At 41.3% G+C, this 24,903-nt stretch overlaps 1 protein-coding gene across 9 annotated transcripts in view; it reads right to left on the bottom strand.

The window, feature by feature from the left end:
• The window catches only part of DAB1 (DAB adaptor protein 1), a 1,027,070-nt gene that overhangs the window by 801,154 nt on the left and 201,013 nt on the right, over positions 1-24,903 (bottom strand). The window contains exon 1 of one of the 9 annotated variants that reach the window (XM_038537408.1): positions 19,372-19,640. The exons of the other annotated variants lie outside the window; for them this stretch is intronic. The gene's annotated coding sequence lies outside the window, so the exon portion shown is untranslated. Of the gene's footprint in view, positions 1-19,371; positions 19,641-24,903 lie in introns of those variants that run through there. 9 annotated transcript variants of the gene reach the window in all.

The raw sequence follows: 24,903 nt of genomic DNA, 5'->3' as shown, positions 1-24,903 counted from the left end.
TGCTGAAAAGGAAAGTGGGCTTTCATCATCGGGTGTTCCCCAGTCTGTCAGGCGCTGTGTATTCACGACTTGTTAGTGCAGATACTCCAAAGGGAAGCGTTGGGTGTAAGCTTCAGACAGAGGCTAAATCTGAGCCTGCAGGACCCCAGCTCCTCTGTCCCTTCTGCTTAGACTCCACCTCACTTCCTGGGGTGCAGGCTAATGGCCCAGGGGCCAGGCTAAACCAAATCCCAAGTGATGGGAGTTTTGAGAACCCACTGTATACACTGATCTTGGTCTGTATAGGATCAGCCACCAGGTATAGTAAAACACTCTTTTTTATTTAAAACAAAATTTAAACCTTTTTTTTTTCTTAAAGATTTATCTCCCCCCCCCCCATTTTAGAGAGACAGTGCAAACACAAGCAGGGGGAGGGACAGAGAGAGGTTATAGAATCTCAAGTAGACTCCCTACTAAGCGCTGAGCCTGATGCAGGGGCTCTATCTCATCATTCCAAGATCACAACCTGAGCTAAAATCAAGAGTTGACCACGTAACCGACTGAACTAAGCAGGTGCCTCTAAATGTACTTTAAAGCTGCAATTGTAACACAATGAATACCTAACAACCATTTACCTAGATGCACCAACTCTTAATATTTTGCCACATTCATCCTATCTCTTTCCCTATATACTTTTCTCCCCTTAAACCATTTGAGAGTAAATTGGCAACATTTTAATCCACCCCTAAATTCTTTAGCATGTATCCTCCAAGAAAAAGAATATCTTCATGCCTATCCACAATATTATCATCTCATTCAGTATATTAGAGAACTGTTATCCAATATACAGTTCATATTCAGGTGTCCCCAATTGTTCCAATAATGTCCTTTGAACATTTCTTTGCCATGTAGGATCCAATCAAAGATCATAGATTGCATTTAGTTGTCATTTCTTGTTAGCCCATAATCTAAAACTGGTTCTCAGCCTTTTTTTCTCCCAAGATACTGACACTTTTGAACAGCATAAGCCAGTCATTCTTCAGAATAATCCTCAGTTTGAATCACATGATTCCAGTTAGCCCTATCACTGATGACTTTAAAATGATCACATAGTAAATATGGTGTTTGCCAGATTTCGTCATTGTAAAGATAAAAGGTTATCCCCTTCCCTGAGTAATTAATCAGTTCTCTGTGGGATGTTGTTTGATAGTGTATGTATTTCCTTTTCCCAAATAACTTTTAATACAACTTTAAAAAATAAAACTTTAATATTGTAGATTCATGGATTCCTTTTTTGTATTACTTGGTATGTTAGAACACATTGCTGTCTTTATTTTTTTCTGTTGCTCCAATGGATTTCTTGAAGGAGAAAATTTTAAGTCTTCTAGCTCCCTCTCACCCTGGTTCTCCCCAACCTCAGTCCTCCGAGGCTTCACTCCCCAATCCCTCCTCTTCACCCTGCTGACCTTTATTCCTAACAGGGAAATCTGGCAAGTCACACAGAGGGATCTGGAACTGTATTATAAAATCCATTTTCATGCCAACCTCCTTAAAGGATGGAGTTATATCCCCTCGTTGCCATGTCCCCAGAACACTGTCTGGCAGGTAGTAGGTGCCCACCAGATATTGTGCAATGCAGCCCAGCAATGAGTGCTTCCACTAAGCGCAAAGTGGCAGCTCAAAATCACAGTCAATCTTGATCAGAGGACAGAGAAAGAAAATTCACCTTGCCAGACTCCTTAGAATGGTCCAGGCCCTTGATAAACTTAGCAAAAAGTGGTCATTGAGCTTGGAGATTTACATGAGATGCAAATAAACTTCTCTGGTGTTTTTAAGCCACTGTTATTCTACGTCTCACACACCAGCTGAATTAATATCCTAGATCATATATTTCCCTGTGTACTTTAGACATAATGACTATTACTGGTTCCTTGAACATATTATTCCAGTTCTTTTCAAAGGAATCACCTGAAAGTCTTCTTAAAATGTGGATTCTGATTCAGTGGGTCTAGGCTGGAGACCCAAAGTTCTGCATTTCTAATAAGCTCTCAGATGAGGCCAATATTGCTGGTCTAAAGACCACACCACATTTTTCTAATAGCAAGGCCCTACCCTGTTTCACATCTGTATGCATTTGCAAATGCTGTTCCTTTTGCCTCAAATTCTTGCTCTCATTGTGTATCTGAAAAATTCCTATTTATTCCTTAAAATCTTGGCTCAAGGGTCATCTCTCCTTTCGTCCACCAGCTGGTTTGTGAACACTTATGTTGTGAACACTTCACAACATAAGTGTTCACAAACCTAAAATCACTGTTTTAGGTCCTCAGATCTATGACTGTTTGAGATAAGAGAAGTCTGTGGTCTCAGAAACCCCACACTGTAGTAAAAGGGAAGAGTAGACTACAAAATAAGCCAACAAACTGATAAGACAACTGAAAATTGTGCTAAGTCCCATGGCAAAGAAGAGGAAGAATGACTGGGGCAGGGACACTCCTTTAGGCACATGGCAGGGAGGATTTCAAAGAGAGGGAGGTCATTTGCTGAAATCTGAGAAAAGAAAAGTCAGCCCTATGAACAGTTGGAAAGAGGGATGCACATTCCAGACAGAGGGAAGAATGAGGGCAATGCACCAGAGAAAGCAAGGAGCTTGGAATGGTAAAGGACAGAAAATAAATCGGGTATAGCTTGAGGATAGTGTATGATGGGGACAGAGCTATGAGCAGAGATTGGAGGAACCAAGGGTTAGGAAATATGGGACCTTTGGCCCTGGTAATGTGTTAGCATTTTATTGCACCGAAAAGGGAAATCACTGGAGAGTTTTAAGCACAGGAATGATAGGATTTAATTTATGTTTTTAAAAGATCGCTCTGGCTACTCCATGAAAAATGCATGGTAATAATAGCTGATGATAATAGCTAACATTTATTGATTGTGCTTATTATATGCCAGGCATTGCTCTGAGTGCTTACATATATTAACTCATTTAGTGCTCATAATAACCATATGAAATAGGTACTGTTTTTATTCTCATTTTATAGATGAACAAACAAATGAGACCAAAAAAAGTTAAGAAACTTGTCCAGGTCACACAGGTTGCACATGTTGGAGCTAAGATTTGAACCCAGACATCTGTCTCCAGAGTTTTGGTACTCAACCACTGTCCTCTATGGTTAAGGCAAAGCATGCAGTAGAGAGATGCATTAAGATGAACTCACAGCATTCAAGGTGAGAGATGTTGCTGGCTTGGATCAGAGCAGTGCTCACCAAGGTGGGAAAAGGTGGACAGATTTGAGAATTCTTCAGAGGTTGCAAATGGGAGTGGAGGATTAGAGGATGAGGAGCTATCAAGGATAGTTTCTAAAGTGTTGAACTTCAAGCAGATTGGTGGTATGTCCATGTGTTGAGATGGAGAAGGCTGGGAAAGAAACACATTTGATGGGAAATCAAGACTTATGCTTTAAAATGTAAGTTTTGAGATGGTCATTCAGTATACAAGTGAAGAGGAGAAGGCACCTAGGTATGAGTGTGGAGTTTAGAGTAAAGGCTGAGTTAAACATGTGAGTCTGGGAATTGGCAGCACGAGTGGAGCAGTCACCCACCATGGGAGTGAATGGAGTTGGAGAAGGGACTTCAGTAGTAAACTAGGACTCATCACATACAGAGATTGGGAAGAAGAGAAGAAGCCAGCAAAATAGATGGAAACACAGTGGCCAGAGAAGTAGTAGGAAAACCAATAGGCTATGGACTCAAAGAAACCAAGACAGACAAGTGTATATGGAGGAGTGGAATGGATGTTCCTGGGCAGCTAAGGGAGAAGAAATTAGAAAAGTCCATTAAATTTGGCCTTGTGGATGTAGTAGAGTCTGTCATGTCTAAAGATATTCCATTCCCTTTTCCCTTAGTAACAGAATCCCCATTGGGGTGCAATACTTTTTGGAATAAAGACGTCATTTCCCAGTCTCTCTTACAGCCAGGAAGATCCATGAAACCAGATGCTGTAAATAGAAGTACTGTGAGAACCTTCTGGAAAGGACTCCTAAAGGAGCTGACTCTGTAGGCAGAAGCCTCTTTCCCCTTCTGCTGCCTGGAATGTGGTTTGGTTGGTTGGAGACCCAGCAGCCATTGTGTATATAGAGGAATTTGCACCACAACGTAGAGTGTTCAGTAATAATAATGAACATATACCTCTATAGTGTCAGGCACTGCTCTAAATGCCTCATATATTTTTAATCCTTTAATCAAAACAACCTTATGAGATAAAGATTGTTATCCTTATTCTACATGAGAAAAATAAGACACAGGGAGGTTAAGTCCCTTGCCCATGGTTCCACAGCTAGAACATGGCAGAACTAGTATATCAACCTAGGCAACGTGTCTCAGTTCCTAACTACTGTGCCATACTCCCTGAGACGGAGGTGTGAAGTCACAAAGTACAATCAGGTTGTGCTTTTATTCAGCTACATGTAGCTGCTCTGGTGCCAGGCAGAGGGGAGACAGGTAGGCTTTGCAGAGCTGTGGTCTGGACAGTCCAGCAGGACATAGAGGGAAAGGAGAGCTATCGAGACCTGTTAATAAGGTGACTATATTGATGGGCCATGAACTTTAAGTGAAGACAGGGGAGAAAGGGTACCTAGGGGGAAGGTGGGATTTATCAGGTTAAGATCCCATCTTCCTCTTCTCTAAATTAAGAGCCCTGAATAGGATGATTGCATGTCCTCTCTTTCTAGCTCTACAATTCTGTGATTCACTTGGTGCTCAATAAATATTTGTTGAATGAATAAATGAATAGATGTGTATGCACATGGGAAATACACATTTTCTTAGCAAACATACATATAAAAATAAGAATGTAATATACATTACATATTTGCTAAGCAAATGAATATTGGAGGCAAAGAAAATACCTAGATCTTTGGGAAATAGAAGGTAAAAACATATACCCCCACACACATATCAATAGCATTATTTTATAATTAAATAAAGCTAAAGCACAATTGCACTGTATCATTGGATATTCTGTATGTGAACTAGAAGTTTTGTGGTATGTCTTAGAATGCTTTATTGGGCCATAAGCAGGGCTCTCAGTACTGTCACACTGGGCATTAATGCATGGTGAACATATGGTACAGAAGGCTACATGCTGCACAGATATCTGGTGGCCATAGTTCCTCTACCTCTTCCTCATATACCAATGCCAAAAAGTTGGCAGGGGGTGGTGAAGGGAGCACTGACCATGGGGCAATCAGAAACCAGTAGAGCCGCTGAGCTGACTGCAAAGGGATACTAGGATCTCCATGAAAGCCCACTGAAATTTACTAGCACACAAGCACCCATGTGTCTGGTATGTTACATATTTTGTTTTAGTTTTTTAAATATTTTTTTTATTTACTTGAGATAGACACAGAGAGAGCATGAGCAGAGAGAGGAAGAAGCAGACTCCTCACTGAGGAGGGACTCCACCCCATCTCACCCCCCATGCAGGGCTCAATCCCAGGACTCTGGGATCATGACCTGAGCCAAAGGTAGACGCTTAACTGACTGAGACACCCTAGTGCCCCGTGTTACATATTTTTATTCACGGTATTTATTGAGTGCTCACTTCACGAATAATGATTATATACCCAGCATTGTACTGAACATTGAATGTATATTTGCTCCTTTCAACCTCTAAATGATGCTGTAAGATAGATGTTATTTGTAGCCCCATTGCGGTGATGGAAAAGCAGAGGCTTAGAGAAGCTCATCCTTTGCCATAGGTTATAGCCATTTGTGGCAGCACCAGTAGTAGAACCTCAATCTATAGATCTGCACAAAATCTGAGATTTCTGTTCCTCCACACCATCTGCTGGCCTATGGCTCATAGACAGAAAGTACTGTTCTTGTTCCTTTAATAGAGTTGCCCAAGAAAGGGATTTATTGGGACTCCTCACCACAAAGTGTACCTGTGAGCCCTCTGCTCTGATGACTCTCAAAGACCCCTATCCTCCTGCCTTTGGCTACGATGCATGATCGGGTTATTCATCCTTATGCCCATACATTAGCCAAACCCATTAACCTGACGCGACTCCACTGACGTCCTTTACAACAAGCAGACCAACAGCCGATTTAACCGATATAGATTTATGGCTAAATGCTAGAGAGGAGGGAGTCAGGAGAGAGGGAGGGCACAAGCACCCCCTCCTTCCCAATGCTGATGGGCAGCCAGCTATCCTCTCCTGCAGCAATTACTGACACTAATTAGCAGCTTACTACAGATCTGAGAGAAGAGGCTGACACTGGCGCAATCCCTGCCTACCACATTCTGAGTGCAGTCAGAGTCTTCGGGAAAGGCCCTTGTCAAGGGCCTGTCTGCGAGGAACTTGGCAGCTCAGAAACCAAGCAGATTGGAAGGGGTGGAGGGAGCATCTAGAAAATGGCCTCATAACCAGGGGCCATTCTTTTTCCCGCTTCCAGCTTTGGTCTGGCTGTTGCTTCTCTCAGCTGAGGCCCTGGGCTTCCATCATGAACACTCTCATCGCAGGCATGCAGCTGGCTGCAAATCATGGAGGCATATGGCTCAGATTCATGAAGCCAAGTCATTAGCCCTCTGACCCAATTATATGGATTATCACAAAGAACAAAGCAATTGGGATTCAGCCATCGTGCTGCTCTTCACTAAAGGCAAGGGTTTGGGGAACCAGGTCTATTTTGCTCCCCTTCCCCCAAACATGCCTATTTTACAAAGTATGGAGGCATTTCTAAGTTTACAAGGCATAGTCAATGATGGCGGAAGAGGCTCTTTGTGGGTAGAGGGCAAATGTTTCTTAAAGGGAAGTTGCTGGAACAATGGAAAGCGAGCTGTGCTAGTCAAGGGTCTGGTCTTGGTCCTGGCTCCAATGTGTTATATGACTTTGGGCAAGTCACATTGCCACTAGGAGACTCAGTAGCCATGGCTTTCTTTGTAAAATGAGGAGTTATCTTAATGATCATTAAGGTCTTTACCAGTGTGTTCCTGGTTGATCATGCCCCATAATCCTGTCATGATGGTGAAAAATGTACTGAAGTAAACTCACAAAATAATATTAAAATCTAAAATAAGCCCTATTGTTATAGCAGATTTCAGTGCAGGAGAATAATGAACATGCTTTCTTTGCTTAATTTTTAACATCAAATTGAACTAATAAAACAATCTGATACCCTTGAATTTTAAAAGTGAGTAAAATTGATTATATGACTTTGTATTCTTTGGTTAGAGAAGCAAAGAGAAAAAGAAAAAAAGAAGATATGAAATTGTGATTGCCCACTGCAGCTATCTGCTGGATAATAAATGTTGCTGAATCTGTGTCATTTAGCAAAAATTACAGCAAAGAAAAAATATTGCAGGTTTAGTATCTTAATTATGTAGATTTTACATTCAATGAACTCTTGCCAAAATAAATTGCGTATATTATCTAAAAAGCAAATGTTAATTAAAACTGTATCTTGATAGCGTGCTTGGTTCGCAAGACATTCCGAGCACATGAGATTATATGGCACACATTAGCTACCATCAACTCAGACTGAAGGTTCAGGTCATTTCAATGATTCATGTGAAGCCAGACAGTGTTGGCTGGTACTGGCGTCTGACAGCAGTGCCTCACATATTTATATAGAAGATACAGCTTGATCCCAACTTATTTTTCCAGATGAGTGAAGTGTCTCTGCCTGCTCCAGAGTCTCATAAATAGAACAGCTGACTTCAGTTCCCATTAATTAGCTGTTTAACACAAAGCTACCCAGTGATCACTGCATCCGGGGTATAGAAATACAATTCCTAGCGAAGAAATGAGACTGGGGTACGGACATAGAGAATTAGAGGTCACTCTATTCATCCCTTGTCTCTTTCCTCTCCTGCCCTGAGCTTGGATGTCCCCAAGACCAGACCATCATCCATTCATCCTAATAGCTTGGTAACTATATTCTTGAGCCATAGCATCTGGTCTTTTTTGAACATCTTCACTGCTGAGCACTGTATACAAAGAACAAGATCCAAATGCTGCAGAATTGATTCTTTCACCCTCTCCAAGAGGCACTGCTCCAAAGCTAGTTTAATTATAGGTGTTTAGACGTACTGAGATGAATACCTAGGGAACAGCCGTTCCACAGCACTGCTCTGGCAAGCTTGTACTTTCTTTTCTATTTTTTTTCCACTTTCCATTTTAACAAACAGTCAACTCTGTGCTGCATGTAAGTGTTCTGTAATCAACGGAACACTAAAATGCCAAGTGTTAGGAAAAGGTCAGTGGAGGGTTTCAGACAGGAGCCCAGAGCCATGGCCTTGAGTGGCAAGACTGTCATTTCTACTGGACTTCCAGGGTCAGTTAGCTTCTAGGTTACTACTGATATATCCTCACATAAACTCAGAATGTTCAACAAGCTGCTCTCCACCTGCTTTTAAGAATAATCCAAGAATGGCCTTTAAATGTTGGCCTATACCATGGAAGAATCTAAAGGAGTAGCAGGTATGGAGGCTAGGGAACCTGGGTCTGGATCTCAACACTACTTAGGAAATGTGTGATGGTAAGCCAGTCACTGCACTTCTTGGAGCTATAGTCTCACTGCCAAATGGAAGGGGCACATGTGAGGCTTGATGGAAAGAGCAAATGTAGACACTTTGCATGGTACTAGATTCTTAGCAATATCTAAGAAGGTATGAAGCAGCTACAATTCATTCGTCATCTAACTATTTAATCAACAGAATGTTGACATATTAATTCAGAGTCAGATTTATGTACAAAGACATTTAGAAAAGAAAGGACTGGGGACGAGGGTAGAGGAGCAATGGAATGGATAACTACTGAGTTGGTCTAATTTCCCCCAGGGGCAGTACCCAAGGTCAGAGGAGGAAGGGCACTAGTAAAATGATGTCCCCTTTCTCTGTGTGCAGGTCATATACCTATTCAGTCTCGGGTCCCATTTCTGCCCTTCTCTGCTTATGACCCCCAAACCTGCACTTCTTATGTTCTTTTGCCTAGTGGCTTCTACTTAGGTTTTGTCAATAGAGAGACCAGGTAGGATACTACAAGGCAGGAAGAAGGGAAAAGGAACTCACTTCCTGCTTCCAGTGTCTATCCGCAACCTTCCAGGAGCAGTGGACAGCTAGGATCTCTGGCATCTCTGGCAGTTTCCTCCTCTGTAGGGCAAAGCCTCTCCCTGAATCCCAGAACTGGTGCTGAATCTCAGCACCAGCCAAGTGGTGACCCTGAACTCCCACGTCAGCCACGCAGTGTTAGCTTAGCACCTGGATGTCCCAGCACAAGCCATGCCTTATCTCTGACTCCAGCACGAGCTGTTCTCCCTGGCCCTTCACAGTGTGGCTTAGCAGGAGAGGACTACCAGGCATTGCAAACATCACAACTTGCCTTATGTTCACTCAAGACTAGGTATGGTAGCTACTTCCTATACATACTAATCTCTGACCTACTCACCTTCTTCTTTTGTTCTTTCAACCTTAAAAAAAAAAAAAGATTTATTTATTCATGAGAGACAGAGAGAGAGGCAGAGACATAGGCAGAGGGAGAAGTAGGCTCTCCGTGGGGAGCTTAATACAAGACTCAATCCTAGGACCCCAGGATCACGACCTGAGTATGAAGGCAGACGCTCAACCACTGAGCCATCCAGGTACCCCATTCTTTCAAACTTTTGAATAATTTACAATCAATCCCCTGTATTAAAACTCCTCTGTGTAAAACACCAAATGCGGTTTGTCTTCTCCTGACTGGACCTTGTCCAATATACATCCTGCACATGTGAACATGGACACTGAAAACTGAGGTGGGGATTAGGAAGGTTGTGTGAAAAGTCAGTACCCCTTAATCCTATAATTCTACTGCAAACCTTAAAAGTGATATTGGCTAACTCTGATTCTTCCCTCAAGCTTCACTGACCTGTCACCTCCTCATGGAGGCTTTTCTGGCCTCTAAGTCTAAATGAGTCATCTGCCCATAGCAGCCTGAATCTTTTCTATTATAGCATTCATCACAATTTACAATAATCTAATTTTGTGATTCTATTTGTCTTTCTCTCCATTAGGTAAAAGCTCAATAAGAGCAGGAAGTGGTCGGTTTGGTCACTGGCCTTTCCAGCACCTGGGAAAAGGCTTAACTTGTACAGTACTCAAAACACACTTTTTGAATGAATGAGTAAATGAATAACCAAAGATATTCATTGTGGCATTGTTTATGCTTAATGAAAACTGCAAACAACCTAGGTATTCACTATGATAAAAATGGATAAGTATATGAAAAATCCACTCAATGAATCAACAGAACCATGGTATTTAGCTTGATGTAAATGTTTTAAGGCGTGCCTGCCTGGCTCAGGTGGTAGAGCATGTGACTCTTGATCTTGGGGTTGTGAGTTTGAATGCCACATTGGGTACAGAGATTACTTAAAAATAGTATCTTTTTAAAAATGCAGTGTTTTTCAAAGTGTGGCTTGTAAACATATGCCTGCAAATCATCTGAAATTATCATTAAAATTCAGATTCCTAGGCACCATTCTCACATTTTCATAAGCTTTCCATGTACCCTGACTCCAGGCAATTCCTGGTCCAACAAGTATTTATGTAGATTGCAGAGATTTTGCACTAACTTAAAAATGTATTTTACCATGCTGATTGGACAAAAGTAAAACCAACCAAATAAATTAAGAAATCAACAACAACAAGGACAATCATCATAATTAAACTAGATAAACAGGCAGACATGTAGGAAGGCAAATAAACAAAGAACTAATATAACAACTTTTAAAATCTTAGATACAAAAAAAAAAAAATAAAAAAAAAAATAAAATCTTAGATACAGAACTATAAGGAAATATACCAAACTTTTTCTTTGGAGAATTGTAAAAAAAAAAAATGTCTTCCTTTTTCCAATTTTCAGTATTTTCTGAATTTCTGATGTAAGTATGTATTTTGCAGTGGAAAAATACCAAACCAAATTATCTCTAAAAAGAAGAGAGAGATGCAGCAGATCACCATGGCCAACTGAAAATGCCAGGTCAGAATCTCCCTGTCTCCTGCTCTGGGTTCCTTGGGCTGCTCTGCCATCATTACTTGTCTCCCATAGGGCAGGTGATGTGATCATTTCCTTAAATCTTACTCCGTCTGTGCTAAAACCAGAGCTTGGCAGCTGGTAAGCCATTGAAATTTCATACTTAAGACATCAAAGCTGGCAGCCTTGCTTTCAATTCCCCCCCAGCTCATCTTCTTAGAGGAAAAATTTCTTGAAAGCACTTGATCCCTTGAAGTTATTGGGTACCACATTTAGCCAAAGCCTCGCTCAGTATGGAGAGGCAGACTCAGAGAAGGCCCACCTGCATTATATTAAAGGCTTGGGGGGTGTGTGTGCCGTGGAGCAGTAAGGGAGCCAAGCAGCCGATGAGCTTGGAGTCCCTGGAGTCCAACTCCCAACAATTATTGTCATGGGAGGAAGAGGGAAGATGGCACGTGTGGCAGGGGTTAATTTTGGGGGAGACTCTGTGTAGCCAAGCGTAGAGCCTACCATTACCCAGAAACAGCATAATGGCATGCTGTTAGGCTGTCTCCTAGGAAGAGAATTTTAGGTGAGCCCTTTGACATGCTTAAAATAGAGCCTGGCTCAGCTAGGCTGCTGGTTGGGGATGGTGCTTCCACCCTGCTGCCAGCTCCTGAGCTGGCAACTCTATGTATACACTCCAAGCCTTCTTCCTCAGTGCTCCATAAAGATGGTCACTCTCCCAGGCAAGTGAAAGAAAATGATCTCTATTTTCTCTCTCTATTTTCTATAAATAGGCAAAAGTCCTCCCAGACAGTGGAATCTGGGCCCACCCAGCACCTCAGAGCAGGCTGTTTGACAGACTCTGCCAAACCCACGTGTGGTTAGCAGGGCCAGCCTTCCTCTCTCTCCCAGACAATGGAATTACCATAAAGCCTTTGGCAGCAGCCCCTTCACCATCCCTTGGCTCCAGTTCTCTCGCTACTTTAATCCTTTCTAACACAGGTAGACCTTCCCAGAGCGCAGATTTCAGCAGGTTCAAAAAACCCAGTGCTATAGAATCAAAGATTCTATAGAATCAAAGATGAGCTCTACAGCCTGTTCCAAGAATCCAAGTCCTTTTATATTCTAGATCCAGACGGTATTTCTGAATGTGTAATCCTACCAGTCAACATGCCCTAAGTGCTCACTACATACTGGGCAATATTCTTGGGCTTTGAAAAATCAGTTCATTTAGTTCTCAAAATAACCTTAGGAAAAAACAAGAGTGAGGCTAGGAAACTGAGGCACAAGTCAGGGAACTTGCATAAGGTTATACTGCTAATATGCAGAACAGCCAGCATTGGATGCCAGCAGGCTGACTCCACAGCCCACACATATATATCTGCCCCCTAGTCATCCCTAGGAGAGATGGTCCCCACCAGTGGGGCCAGTCTGAACGTTCTTCCCTAAATGTGTCTGTCCTACTCCCCCTGTTCTCTCTCACATTCCCCAGTGCCCAGGCCCATGCCAGATCTCAGTTTCCAAGCCATCTACCCTTTTTTGTAGCATAGGGCAGTCTTGGATGGCATTGTCCCCATGGGAGTCCAGAGAGCCCTGGGGTTTGGCTGAATGCTTTAGGAACATGTGCTTGGAGTCTACTGAATCTTGAAAGATTCATCCGTGCTCCTCACCTGTGAACTGGGGAGAATAATCCTATCCCATGCAAGTGGGGTAAAGGTTAAATGAAAAAAGGACATAAAGGGCTTTGAAAGCTTCTGTGATCACATCTACCTTTGAGCTCTACAGCATGTTTTACTAATTCTTCTTTTTATCTTTTATTATGCTCATTAGCATTCCTGTTTCCTTCCCACTGTTACCTTGTCTAGCTGCACATTAAGGAGACATGTACCTTGATAGATGGGTTGTTTGGGTATATTTTCTTTTAAAGAGAGGAGGCATTGGGTGCTCTGAAATCAACTATCCATGTACTTCTGGGAACTCATCTGCTTAAAGTCTTTAGGTTAAAACTGAAATCAGGGGCCAAGTCCAATTGCCCAGCAGTCCCCTCCAATTGTCCCCTTTCTTCACCTTCTCCCCTTGTTCAGCACATGGGCACTGCTTCATTTGCAACACACCAATAAGGAGACAGTTTCCTACTGTCCTCTTGTCTTGCAAGAATAGGACACAATTTTTTAACTCGGTTTACACTTTAAATGGATAAGTTGCAGCTTAGTGAATTATATCTCAGTGAAGCTGTTTTTTTAAAGCACTTTCAATAAGCAATGTGTAAACAAACAGGCCTGGCTATATTCCAATAAAACTCTATTTACACAAAAAATGGATTTCGGACTTCATGCTAATCACACAGGGTAGGTGAGAGGGTGTTGGTATACTTGTAAGATCCCAGGATTTGGAGTAAGACAGAGCTTGTTCTGAAACCTGGGTTGTTCTGTTCCCTGTGTGCTCTGCTTCCTGACACACATAGACATTCAAAATTGGCAGTTCCTTCCTACTCTAGCGCTATGGCTGATGCCCCATTTTAAGGGATGGGGATGTCAAAGTAAAGAAGCCACCATGACCGCCCTGCCCTTAAAGAACTCCACACTCTACTTGAGCTTATAGAAATGTACTTTTGTATTTATACATATACAGCTTCATGAGGTAGGTCAACAGGTGCTAGCAAGGCATGCAGCATGGGGTGAACAGCAGTCAGGGATGTCTTCCCAGAGTCTACGGGGAATAAAGCTTGAGCTAAACATTGGAAGATAAAAGCACACAAACTCCACATCGGACAACCTAGGTTCTAATCCCCACTCTGCCCCCTACTTGCCTGCTGTGTGATCTTGACAGAGAAACATCACCTCTTCTGAATTTTGGTGTCCACCCTCTCAGAAAAAGGAGGTGATAAGTAATGCTTCGCTTGTGAGATTGTTGTGAAATTTACAGGAGTCAATGGACAAAAGTATACAGCTTTAGGGGCTGAGCTAGATGTCAGATTAGGGGGACTTTATTAAAAATAAAAAATTTTTTTTAATTTATTTTTTATTGGTGTTCAATTTACTAACATACAGAATAACCCCCAGTGCCCGTCACCCATTCACTCCCACCCCCCGCCCTCCTCCCCTTCTACCACCCCTAGTTTGTTTCCTAGAGTTAGCAGTCTTTACGTTCTGTCTCCCTTTCTGATATTTCCCACACATTTCTTCTCCCTTCCCTTATATTCCCTTTCACTATTATTTATATTCCCCAAATGAATGAGAACATATAATGTTTGTCCTTCTCCGACTGACTTACTTCACTCAGCATAATACCCTCCAGTTCCATCCATGTTGAAGCAAATGGTGGGTATTTGTCATTTCTAATAGCTGAGTAAAAAAATCTGTGAATCCCTACATACTGTGTCAGTGATTTGGAAGTAGTTCAATGTGTGTATGTAAGCACATGTCCATCTTGGCAACGGTATTGAACACAGATCCATTTGAGGGAACTTATTCCTGATAAAGGCCTGGGGAGGCCAAGAAGACTGGACAGCTCCACACCACGGCAGCACCTCCTCCCCACCACTAGCCTAATGTGGATTTATCTGTTGTTGTACAAATAACAGGTGTACAATTTCCTTTATCTTTATGACACTCCCATGTAGTTAGAAGCAGGAGATATTATTTTCATTTTATCAATGCAGCTATTAAGGCTAAGAAGTGAGTTAGCTTAAACCATGGAACCAGTAGGGCAGAAAGGGCCCTGAAGGTCATTTAGTCTGACCTTCATGCTGTGGCTATGTGCTCTCATCAGCATTTCTGCCAAGGTCTTATCCAGCTAATGCCTGGTTATTTTTCAGGGGCAGGGTGTTCAATCTATAAGCAACAGTAGTCTGTGGGTTTGGGAAAGCTTTTTTCTGACAAGGCTAAACTAGAGTCTATCTGGGCATTGACATCTGAGAAATCTGGGAGAAATCAAATCTCGGCTTTACCATTCACTAGCTGGGCAAGTGATCAATCTCTCCAAATCTCCCTATCCTCACTTATAAAATAAGAATCCAAAATATCTACTTTCTAGAGTTATTTTGGTAACTAAACAAATAATAATTAGAAGATTCTCTGGCAAATATAAAGCAACACACATATAAGTTGTCATTGGTTTCACTGTTATAATAAAGGTTTTTCATCTTGACGGTATCATCATGCATTGTTGCTGGACAATGAATTGGTTCAACCCTTTTGATGGATCAACATTTAAATATACACATTCCTTTTGAGTCACAAAATCTACTTCCAGGAATTTATCCTATAGATCTAAGTCCACATCTGTATGATGCACATGTTTAAAGATATTATTCATCTGTATCTTTAACAAATTAAAAACACTGGAAATAATCTTAGTGTCCTTCAGTAGGGAATTAATTAAATTCATTACAATATGGCAATACAATGGAATACACTGTTGTATTGTTAGAAGAATGAAGTCTCTCTCTATATATAAATACCAGTATAGACTAACATTTAAGATATGTTATTTAGTGGGAAAAGTAAACTGCAGTACAATGTATATGGACTAAACCAATGTAATAAAAAAATAAAAGTGAATATAATATATTCACACACATACCTACATGTACTCTTAGACTGTATCTGGAAAAATTGCATTTTTGGAGAGAAATCAGGGAACTGACATCTTACTATATGCATTTTGCACTGTTTTAATAGTTTTTACCAGGATATGTGTTCCTTTTATAGCAATAGAAATAAAAGGACCCTAAAAATGCTGACTTTCTTACTAAACATTAAGTTCCAAAGGGTCAGAAGCACATCACTTTCTTCATCTCAAAAGATGGCCCCTCCATGCCACCAGGCCAATCCTCAGAGCTATGCTGTCTCTTCTCTCTTTCATCTGATTCTCAGTGACTCCTATCCACTGTACTTTTCACATTGATCCAGAATCAGACTGCTTTTTGCCACTCTGCTACTCCCTCCTTGTGCTGACCCACTGTCGTCTCTCACTCAGACCTCAGTACTACCCTCACTACTGGTCTCTTGGTCTCTTCTCCACAGAGAAAGAAGCACTACTGAGCTTTCTTAAAACCTAAGTCAGATCAGATCAATTATCCACTCAAAACCCCTACATAGGGGCACCTGGATGGCTTAGTTGGTTAAATGTCTGCCTTCTGCCTAGGTTATGAGCTCAGGGTCCTGGGATCAAGCCCCACATGGGGCTCTCCACTCAGTGGTGAGTCTGCTTCTCTCTCTCCCTCTGTAATCTCTCTCGCTTTCACTCTCCCTCAAGTTAATAAATAAAATATTTTTTTAAAAAACCCCAAATAGAACAGATGTCCTTACCATGGCCCAAGGACTCACACAGCTATGGCCCTCATCACTCCTTGAACTCCACATCCTAACTTCATTTCTCCTGCTCATTCTGTTCCATCCACACTAGCCTGTCATGTTGCTTGAACTCTCCCACCGGTGCACCAGCTTTTCCCTCAGCTTGGAAGGTACTGCCCTCATATATCTATAGAGCTGCCTCTCACAACCTTAAATCTCACCCTAGTCCTTCCTTTCCCACTTTTACAAAATAGCACCTTTCTTATTCTTCATTCCCTCATCTTGCCTTGTTCTTCTACATGACGATACTCCCCACCTGACACTATTTGTCCATCTGTTGGTGTAGTCTTATTTTTCCTATTAGAGAGCAAACTTTGATATAATCCTTGGCAGACAGCACAGTGACAAGCACATGGATTCCCCAGTAAATGCCTGTTGAGTTTTGTTGGACTATATATTAGTATAATAAAATGAGACCTGGACCAGAACAAGGAGACCTGAACTCTGGTTCTCCATCAGTCATGCCCTATTGACATTAAGCAGTTCTTATCACTTCTGTAAGGCTCAGATGGTAGCAATAGCTTCCAGCCCAGTGTCTCTAGGCCCCTGGCAATTTCTGAAGTTGTAATAGCAGTGTCATTTTCAGTATTTCAGAATGTCAGAAAAGTTTTCCTAAAGTGTGTTCTATGGAATGCTAATATATGTTCCTCAACAAATAAAGAGTTCCAAGGATAAACAAACAAATGAAAAACCTTCAATTTTTAATGTACCAATGGGTCTATTTTCCAAATTTATTGTTCCTTGGAATTTTGTGTATGTATGTGTGTGTTTGCATGCATGTGTGGGTACATGTATGTAGTTCATCTCATAATACGAGAATTCAGTAAAATACATGTTGGAAAAGGCTGGACCAGGCAGATTCACAGACACAACAAGGTCAATGAGTAACACTAATTTCCTCACATTAACCAAAGGTAGTTAGAAAAGTTTCCGATGTATGATAGACAAAGAACTTAATCATGGTTTCAAACATGCAAACATGAGGCCCATGTCCTGCTTCTCCCATCATCACCCCTCCACTACTCCATTATTACCCTGAAGGCTGTACTCCAGTCAAATGTGCAGCTCTCTGGATATCCCAGGCTGTTCTATGACCCATGGCTTTGTACTTTATGTTTTCCTTGATGGAAATGAACTTCCCTTCATTTTCTGTCATTGTTCTTTGCTCATTTCTCAAGATTAGCTTAAAAATGACTTGTTCTGATTGACTCCTTTACATCTTCACTGTATCCCACACTCTTCCTCTGTTATAACACCCACAATAATGACATCATGTAAAGCTTACATGTCTGTTTTTCTCACTGATGCTGAGCTCATCAAAGTTATGGTTCTGGTACCAATCAGCCTACTTTGTAGCACATAGCAGAGACCTGCAGTTAGGCAGTTGGGAAGGAGAGAAAGAAGGTAGAAAGAAGGAGAAAGGTAGGAAAAAAGGAAGGAGGAAGTCTGGAAATCATTGCACAAGTGAGAGGAACTAAAATAAAGAGAGAAAACAGAAGCTGGGTAGAGTGCACAGCCTGAGAGTCTGTTGTCTGAAGGAGCTTTGCCCTGAGGAACCACCATCCCATGACATGTTTATATTTGTTCCATGAAAAAAGTGTCCATGGACAAGCAAGTTGAGAAATGTACATCAAGATAACACCCTTGTGGAAATATACAATGCCCACAAGCATAATAAAAGATCTGAGAAGTATTCTCTCCATCAATTTGTATATTTATTCAGCAAACAGTTACTGGGCACTGTTGATGAATCCAACACTTTGAAGGATATCCAGATGAACCATGAACCTCACAGCCCATCTGATGGAAGAGAAAACAATTTGAAACTTATTTGATTTTCATAACTACCCAATTAGAATGATCAAATATTACAATGCCAATTTTATAGTCTTAATAACAAGGACAGAGTTTTACTGACAGAGAACTCCCACTTCGGAGTCTGGAGAATGAATTGCTGGATCTGTCACCTTCTCACTAGAAGGCCTGGGGTGACATACCTAAATTCTCTCCATGCCTCAGTTTACTTACCTAATGGATACCAATTATTGGTCCTTCTTCAAACAGATCAAACAACTTAATGTAAAGGAAACAAAAGTCCGTGAAGCACTTGATATCTATGGCCTCTTAAGTGCTAGTTTTCATCGTCATCATAAGTTGTATTAATGTATTAGACTTACTTAGGGTCCCATGATGAGTAAGTTTTGGGAAAGAATTCAAAGCCATATCTTCTAAGACAAATACCTATGCACCTCCCATATGAAGAGCAGGCTGATAAACACAAAACCATGGGTGTGAAAGGAGGCTCTGGTTTTCTTCTAGTGTCTAGTGGCCATATGGTCTCTCATCAAGATCCTTTACTCCTGGCTCTAAAAATTAACCCTTTAGCACATGTCACAATTAGAAAAGTATGCCTTGAGTTGAGTTCCTCTCTCACTCTCTAACTTTGCCCATCAGCTCTTATTCAGACCTCTGCAGTAACAGAAAGACTTGGCCTTCTGTGTCATGAGAACATCTTGGAGCCAGCGATTACATTCTGACAGGCCTCTAGGATGATTAACAACCAGCATTTCCAGCATGAAATGGGTCACACTTGAAATACATGCAAGCGATGTACAGAATTTATGATAACATTGCTCATCCTAAGCAAAGGGGCTGTGCCATTTTTATTCACTCACTCAACATTCATCAAGCCATATTTATGTGTCAGGAACTGGGCTAGACATTGGGGCCAGAGAGAACAGAACACAGTCCTTGCTCTCAGAGAGATTCAGACTAGAAAAAAATGCTCTCAATTTCTCCAGGTAAGGTTCTTCTTTTCTTAAGGTTCTAAAGAATATATGTCATCTGCTCCAGCTGTCATTTTCCAGAGGAGTAAACAGAGGCCCAAAGATGTAAAGTGACTCACCCAAAGACACAAAGCAAGTTAATGGCAGGCTTGATTAGATATCTTAAGCAAAGGCATTTTCCTTCACAGATAAAAAATACATATGTTCATAGGCTGATGATATAAAGAGGTCTGAGGTTTCTCTAGGGCCTACCCTGGTTTCCTTTTGACCTTGGACATGTGGCTTGCTGATGAGTCTCAACACTGTTGTATGGAATGTCCATTTCTGCTTCTTGACAAGAGCTCTTTGGGGTATTTAAAAATACATTACACAATGTGATAGCTGGAGCATGTTCTCATGGATGGTTACACAGGAGTCACAGTTCCACTCCTTGCTCTGTCACTGAGATGGTATGATTGACGGCCTGGGTGCTGGTGACCCTGGGCCAAATCTCTTAATGTTCTTTCCTCCTCCACAGAATGGCGAGGACAATGGGAGTTCCCAGGCACACTGGTCCATTGTGAGGATGGATTGTTTCTCTGTGCCCATAAAACTCTCTGAGTTCCGCTGAGAAAGGCCCGATTATTATGATCCCCTCGAGAGTTCCCCCTCCTTGGTAACAAAAGTGAAATTGTACTTTATCTCATTAGTTACACATTATATACTGGTCACCTACCAAGAACTTGCAAGATTTCACATGTAAATTAGCCTGGGCCCACAGGCAGGCAGCCAAACTGGCATAAAAAGCGGGTGAGGTGTGAGCCATACTGAACTGGGTGTCCTGGGGCTTGGATTCTCAAATTGGCTCTGTCCCTCACCTAGTATGTGGCAAACTTCTGGATCTCTTTCCTGATCTCCCTGGCACTCATCAGATGGAGATAATGATCCTATCCTTGTTTTTTCTGTGTTGCAGAATGGCAATGGGGCTCCCACAAGAAAACAGATATAAAGGTACTTTTTAAATAGCAAAGCCATATATAAGAATCAGCTATAACTAATACAGATAGCTTCTAGCTCATGGAAAGCTTGTCTCAAAAGCCTGTAAGTCATGGGCTGAAATCTTGGGACATCAACTCTCCTCAATATCATGTCATGTGTAGGAGTTAGGTTCCCAAGCAAGCTGAGAGAAGCCTACTTTGCCCCAAATTGTAAAAAAGTACAGGTATAAAAGATACAATTTCTATTGTACCCAACTACTTTTGATAATTTAGTTTCTCAGAGAAAATGCATTCTGGATCCTATGTCCCTCAGAAGACATCTCCCTTTCCAGCAACTTTAAGTGGTAGGAGGTCACAAACTTGGAAGCTAGACAGGTTGAATTCAAGTCCCTACTCCTGCCATTCCTGACTTATATGAGTACAGACAAATGAATGAACCTCTCTGATCTTCAGTCTCCTCATCTGTGAAATGTAGTCAATGATGACCAAAGTGGGATGGTTAAATCAAGTTCAGCTAAGTACTATGCACAGGGCAGTTCCCTTCCTGTACATGAAGACCTTACTTACTCTCTTCATTTGCATAAAGAAGGTACCTTTCCACAGCTCCACAGAGATCTCTCCTGAGGAGTCTGAGGTGTGGGGATAGAAGATAGCTAGCTACCCTGTGAGATGAGAGGTCTGGCCTCAGTCTTCCTTGTTGGCTCTACCTATAGGGAATTGAATCACACTCATGAGGTTCAAAGGAACCACACATGGCTACTAGAGTCACCTCCTCATTCAACAGGAGCAAAGAGGTAGCAAGAATTCTCTAGTGAGGTGAAAGTATTCTGTATGATATCGTAATGGTGGATATATGTCATATACATTTACTCAAAGCCACAGAATATACAAGACTGAGAGTGAACCCTAGTGTACACTACCAATTTAGGGTGACAATGACGGGTCAACATACATTTATCAGTTTAGTAAGTGCACCACTCTGGTGGGGAATATTGATAATAGGGCAGGCTATGCAAGTGTGCAGACAGGGGAGAGATGAGAAATCTCTGTACCTTCCGTTTGATTTTGCTCTGAACCTAAAACGACTCTAAAAAATAAAGTCTTAAAAAAATTATCCAGTGGCAATGAATGCAAACCATAAGCTGTCATTCAATTCCTTTAGTAAATCACATTTTATTCTGATCCTCAATGGCCTGCAAGTCAGGCTTATCAACTTAAAATTTAACAACAAACTTGAAGGTACATTCCTTAATGTGATACATTTGATTTAGACTTCCAATCTGGCCATTAGAATTATCTCTTTATTTGAAAAGACTAGTATCTGTTAAAGAAGTTTTTTTTTCTTTTTCCCTGTCATGATGCAAACTTTCAAACATACAGAAAATTCTATAATGAATACCTATATACCCACCATCCACTTAACATTTTTTCTACTTATTTTATCACATGCCTATCTATCCATCTCTGTTACCATTCATCAGCTCATCTTATTTTTCCATGCATTTTAAATTAAACTGAAGACATCTGTGCATTTTCTCCCTAAATACTTTAGCATGAATATCATTAACTAGAGTTCAACATTTGTTTCTTTTGTTTAACATTTGTTATTTGTTTTCTTTGGAGGTAAAGGTTAGATACAGTGCAAGGCACAAATCTTATGTGAACTTTCATGATGAGTTTTGACAAATGCATGTGCTTGTCTAAGGAAAGCCCTTATTGAGATATGAAACCCTGCCATTGCCCACTAGAAAGAAGTCCATTCCCATTCAGACTCCAGAGACAACCACTTTTCTTTTTTTCCCCCATTACAGGTTTTGCCTGTTCTAGAACTTCAAATAAATGGGATCAAACAATATGTACTTTTTTTTGTGTAAGGCTTCTTTTACTCAGCAAGGTTTTTGACACTCACCCATAGTATTGTGTGTATCAGTAAATTGTTCATTTTTATTGCTGGTCAGTAGTCATTTGTATACCTATGCCACCATTTGATTGCCTATTTCTTATAAATGGACAATTGGCTATTTCCAGGACTAGAATGAACACATCTACTGTGAATATTCTGATAAAAGTCTTTCATGGGTATGTGCTTTCCTTTTCTTTGATAGGTGGCAAGTTGCAGATCCACTGGATCATAGATTAGGTGTGTGTTCAATTCTACAAGATACTCACAAGCCCTTTTCCAGTGTGGATATACAATTTTGCACTCTGCCAATGATATATGGGAGCAGTAGTAGCTCTACACCCTTGCCAACATTCATGGTTATCGATCTTTTTAATTTTAGCCATTTTGCATTATCTTACCATGAAAGTGGGTTTTTAGAAGACTTGGGGATATCTGAAAATAATTTAAGCAAAACATCTATGAGCCACAAAGTATTTTGGGGAGCTATATTTCTAGTTGTATTATTTTTGGGTGTGTACTGAACTAGAGGGTTAACAGTAAGAGAAGCTGCATTCTGAAATTGTCAAAACACTGAGATAATAAGTATAGCTGATATAATATGCCTATGTTCTAGGGACACTTCTTTATGGCTCTTTACAGACATAAACCCCCAATAACTAGCATATATTGAATGGTTACTATGTGCTAAGTGCCTAGCACTTTCCTGATCTAATTAAATCTTCTCTACAAGTCTGCTGAGTCAGTATCACATGCCATTTTCCATAGTTGAAGAATCTGACTTGCTCAAAACCAGTGCATGATCAGGGGCCAGGATCTGAACCTATTTTGGTCTAACTCTGGGACCTATGCTCAGAGCAGACATGGCACCACATTGCCTCACTGCTGCATGGTCACTCAGAGACAGAAGCTGTCATGTCATAGATCTTTCTCTCTGCATTTGGCTCAAATTGCCAACCCTCTTTAAAGTTTTTACCTGAGCAAACTGTACGGGAGTGTATGACTTTTGTTGGCTCAGCACTCTGCCAGAGAGAGGAAACAAAATTTCTGTGACCCAGGAAGCCATGAGTCTGTTTCCCCTAAGGCAAGTCATTTCTGGCTGTTTCAATTTCATTCACTTAGCAACTTCTGAGATTCAACCTTCCTTCCGTCTCTGGAAGTTAACTTGAAGCCTAATTGAGATATACATCTCCTGCCGCCAGCTTCAGGCCCTGTGCTGACTATCGTCTGACACAGAGGCTAATTAGTGAGGCAGCTGGGCACTTGTCACAGCACAGCTAGTCTTGCTTAGGAGGCAGGGGGTGCATGGTTATAATGGAGCATTTCTTCTGGAGTCAGAGGGACCTGCATTTGACTTCTGACTTGATCACATCCTAACCGTGCTACATCTGGGTAAATTGTGTTATCTTGCTAAGACTCGCTTTCTGCATCTGTAAAATGGGTATAGCAGTCTCAATATATGCATCATGGAGTTCTTGTGAGGATTAATTGAGATAACAACTAAAATATCCACTACAATTCATGAACTAGTGCTCAAGAAATGTAAAGTATGACATTGATTGTTTGGTGGTGTCTGTCTTCATTGGAGATGATTATCAAGTGAATGGGTGTTACTGCCAGGGTGGTGAGTATCTATAGTCAATGTTGGAAAGGATGAACATTTAATTCAATACCAACTAAATGCTGGATTACCTTCATTAATATTTTTAATGAAGTAGTTACTATTCCCATTTTACAGATGAGGAAAGTATGTCCCAAAGTGGTTAAGTAACATTACCAAGGGCAATAAAGGTGAATCACAGGATCACCACACAGACACAAAATGATTGTGTAAAAAACTCCCCTCGGCAGGTGCTGTGTTAGGCTGTCCATGGCCACTGGAAATGCTGGGTACTAATCCTGTTTGACTTGGCAGGTAGAGCAGGAAACTTAAAACAGACCTCAATTTTTGCAGTGGGTAGAATATAGTGTTAAAGAATGATATAAAAAGAAAAGGATGGGTTCAACTGTTGAAAGACCTGCTTTTAATTTCTGACTTCATATCTTTCCTCAAGTGTGACCTTAGGATAGTTATTTGATCAACTGGAGTCTAGATTTTCTTATCTAGGAAATGGGCACATTTTGGAAGATCACAAAGGCAACTACATAGTGAAATACAAAGCCCTATGGGCAGGTTATTCCAAAGAAGACAGGAGGCCTCGGATAAATCACCAGCCTTGAGAATGGAAGGCTCACACAATATCATAAGCGCCAGTGTGATCCTACTGATGTATACTGTCTGGAACCAGTCCTGATTGCAACTATATCTCACATGTATTTGAAACCTTGCTCTGAGCATTCATCAAATGCTTCTTGCTGTCCTAAGAAATTGCCCCTGCCCTCCAAGAAGCACCCAAGGCAAAAGAGAAAACAGATTTGAGAATAGACACCTCAGCAGCAATGTGACATGTTCAATAAGGGAGTACTTCCCATCTTCCAACCACGGGGGGAGGTAGGCATGCAAAATGCTTTTATCCCTACTGCACAAGAAGCGGCTGGAAGTCAGAAAGGTCCTGTGCCCTGCCCAGAGTTACACAGCCAATGAGAAGTGGAGCCCAAACATTTCTAACTCTAAATCCACAGCATCATGTGCAATAGGATTTCCACAACAGGAGGAGTTGATTAATTCTGCTTAGCTCAAGTCACAGCTCGAGCCCCAGAATGTTCTCTGGATACAGTCAGCTAGCCCTTATTTTGGGGCCACCTGAACAAGAACACATCTTTGCCTGTGGGCAATATTATGTGTGGGTCTCATGTCCGCTGAATCTGCTAGCCAAAAGCTATGCCTGCAGCCAGGGCCCTAGCACCCTCCTTTTCCCAAGAGGAAAGGGCAGTTGGGAAGTACATATGATGGGAACTGCAGGGCCT

This window comes from Canis lupus, chromosome 5, assembly GCF_011100685.1.
Source record: "Canis lupus familiaris isolate Mischka breed German Shepherd chromosome 5, alternate assembly UU_Cfam_GSD_1.0, whole genome shotgun sequence".
Taxonomy (NCBI): Eukaryota; Metazoa; Chordata; class Mammalia; order Carnivora; family Canidae; genus Canis; species Canis lupus.
The sequence above is the reverse complement of the archived record's forward strand: the minus strand, read 5'-3'. Positions and strand labels throughout refer to the sequence as shown.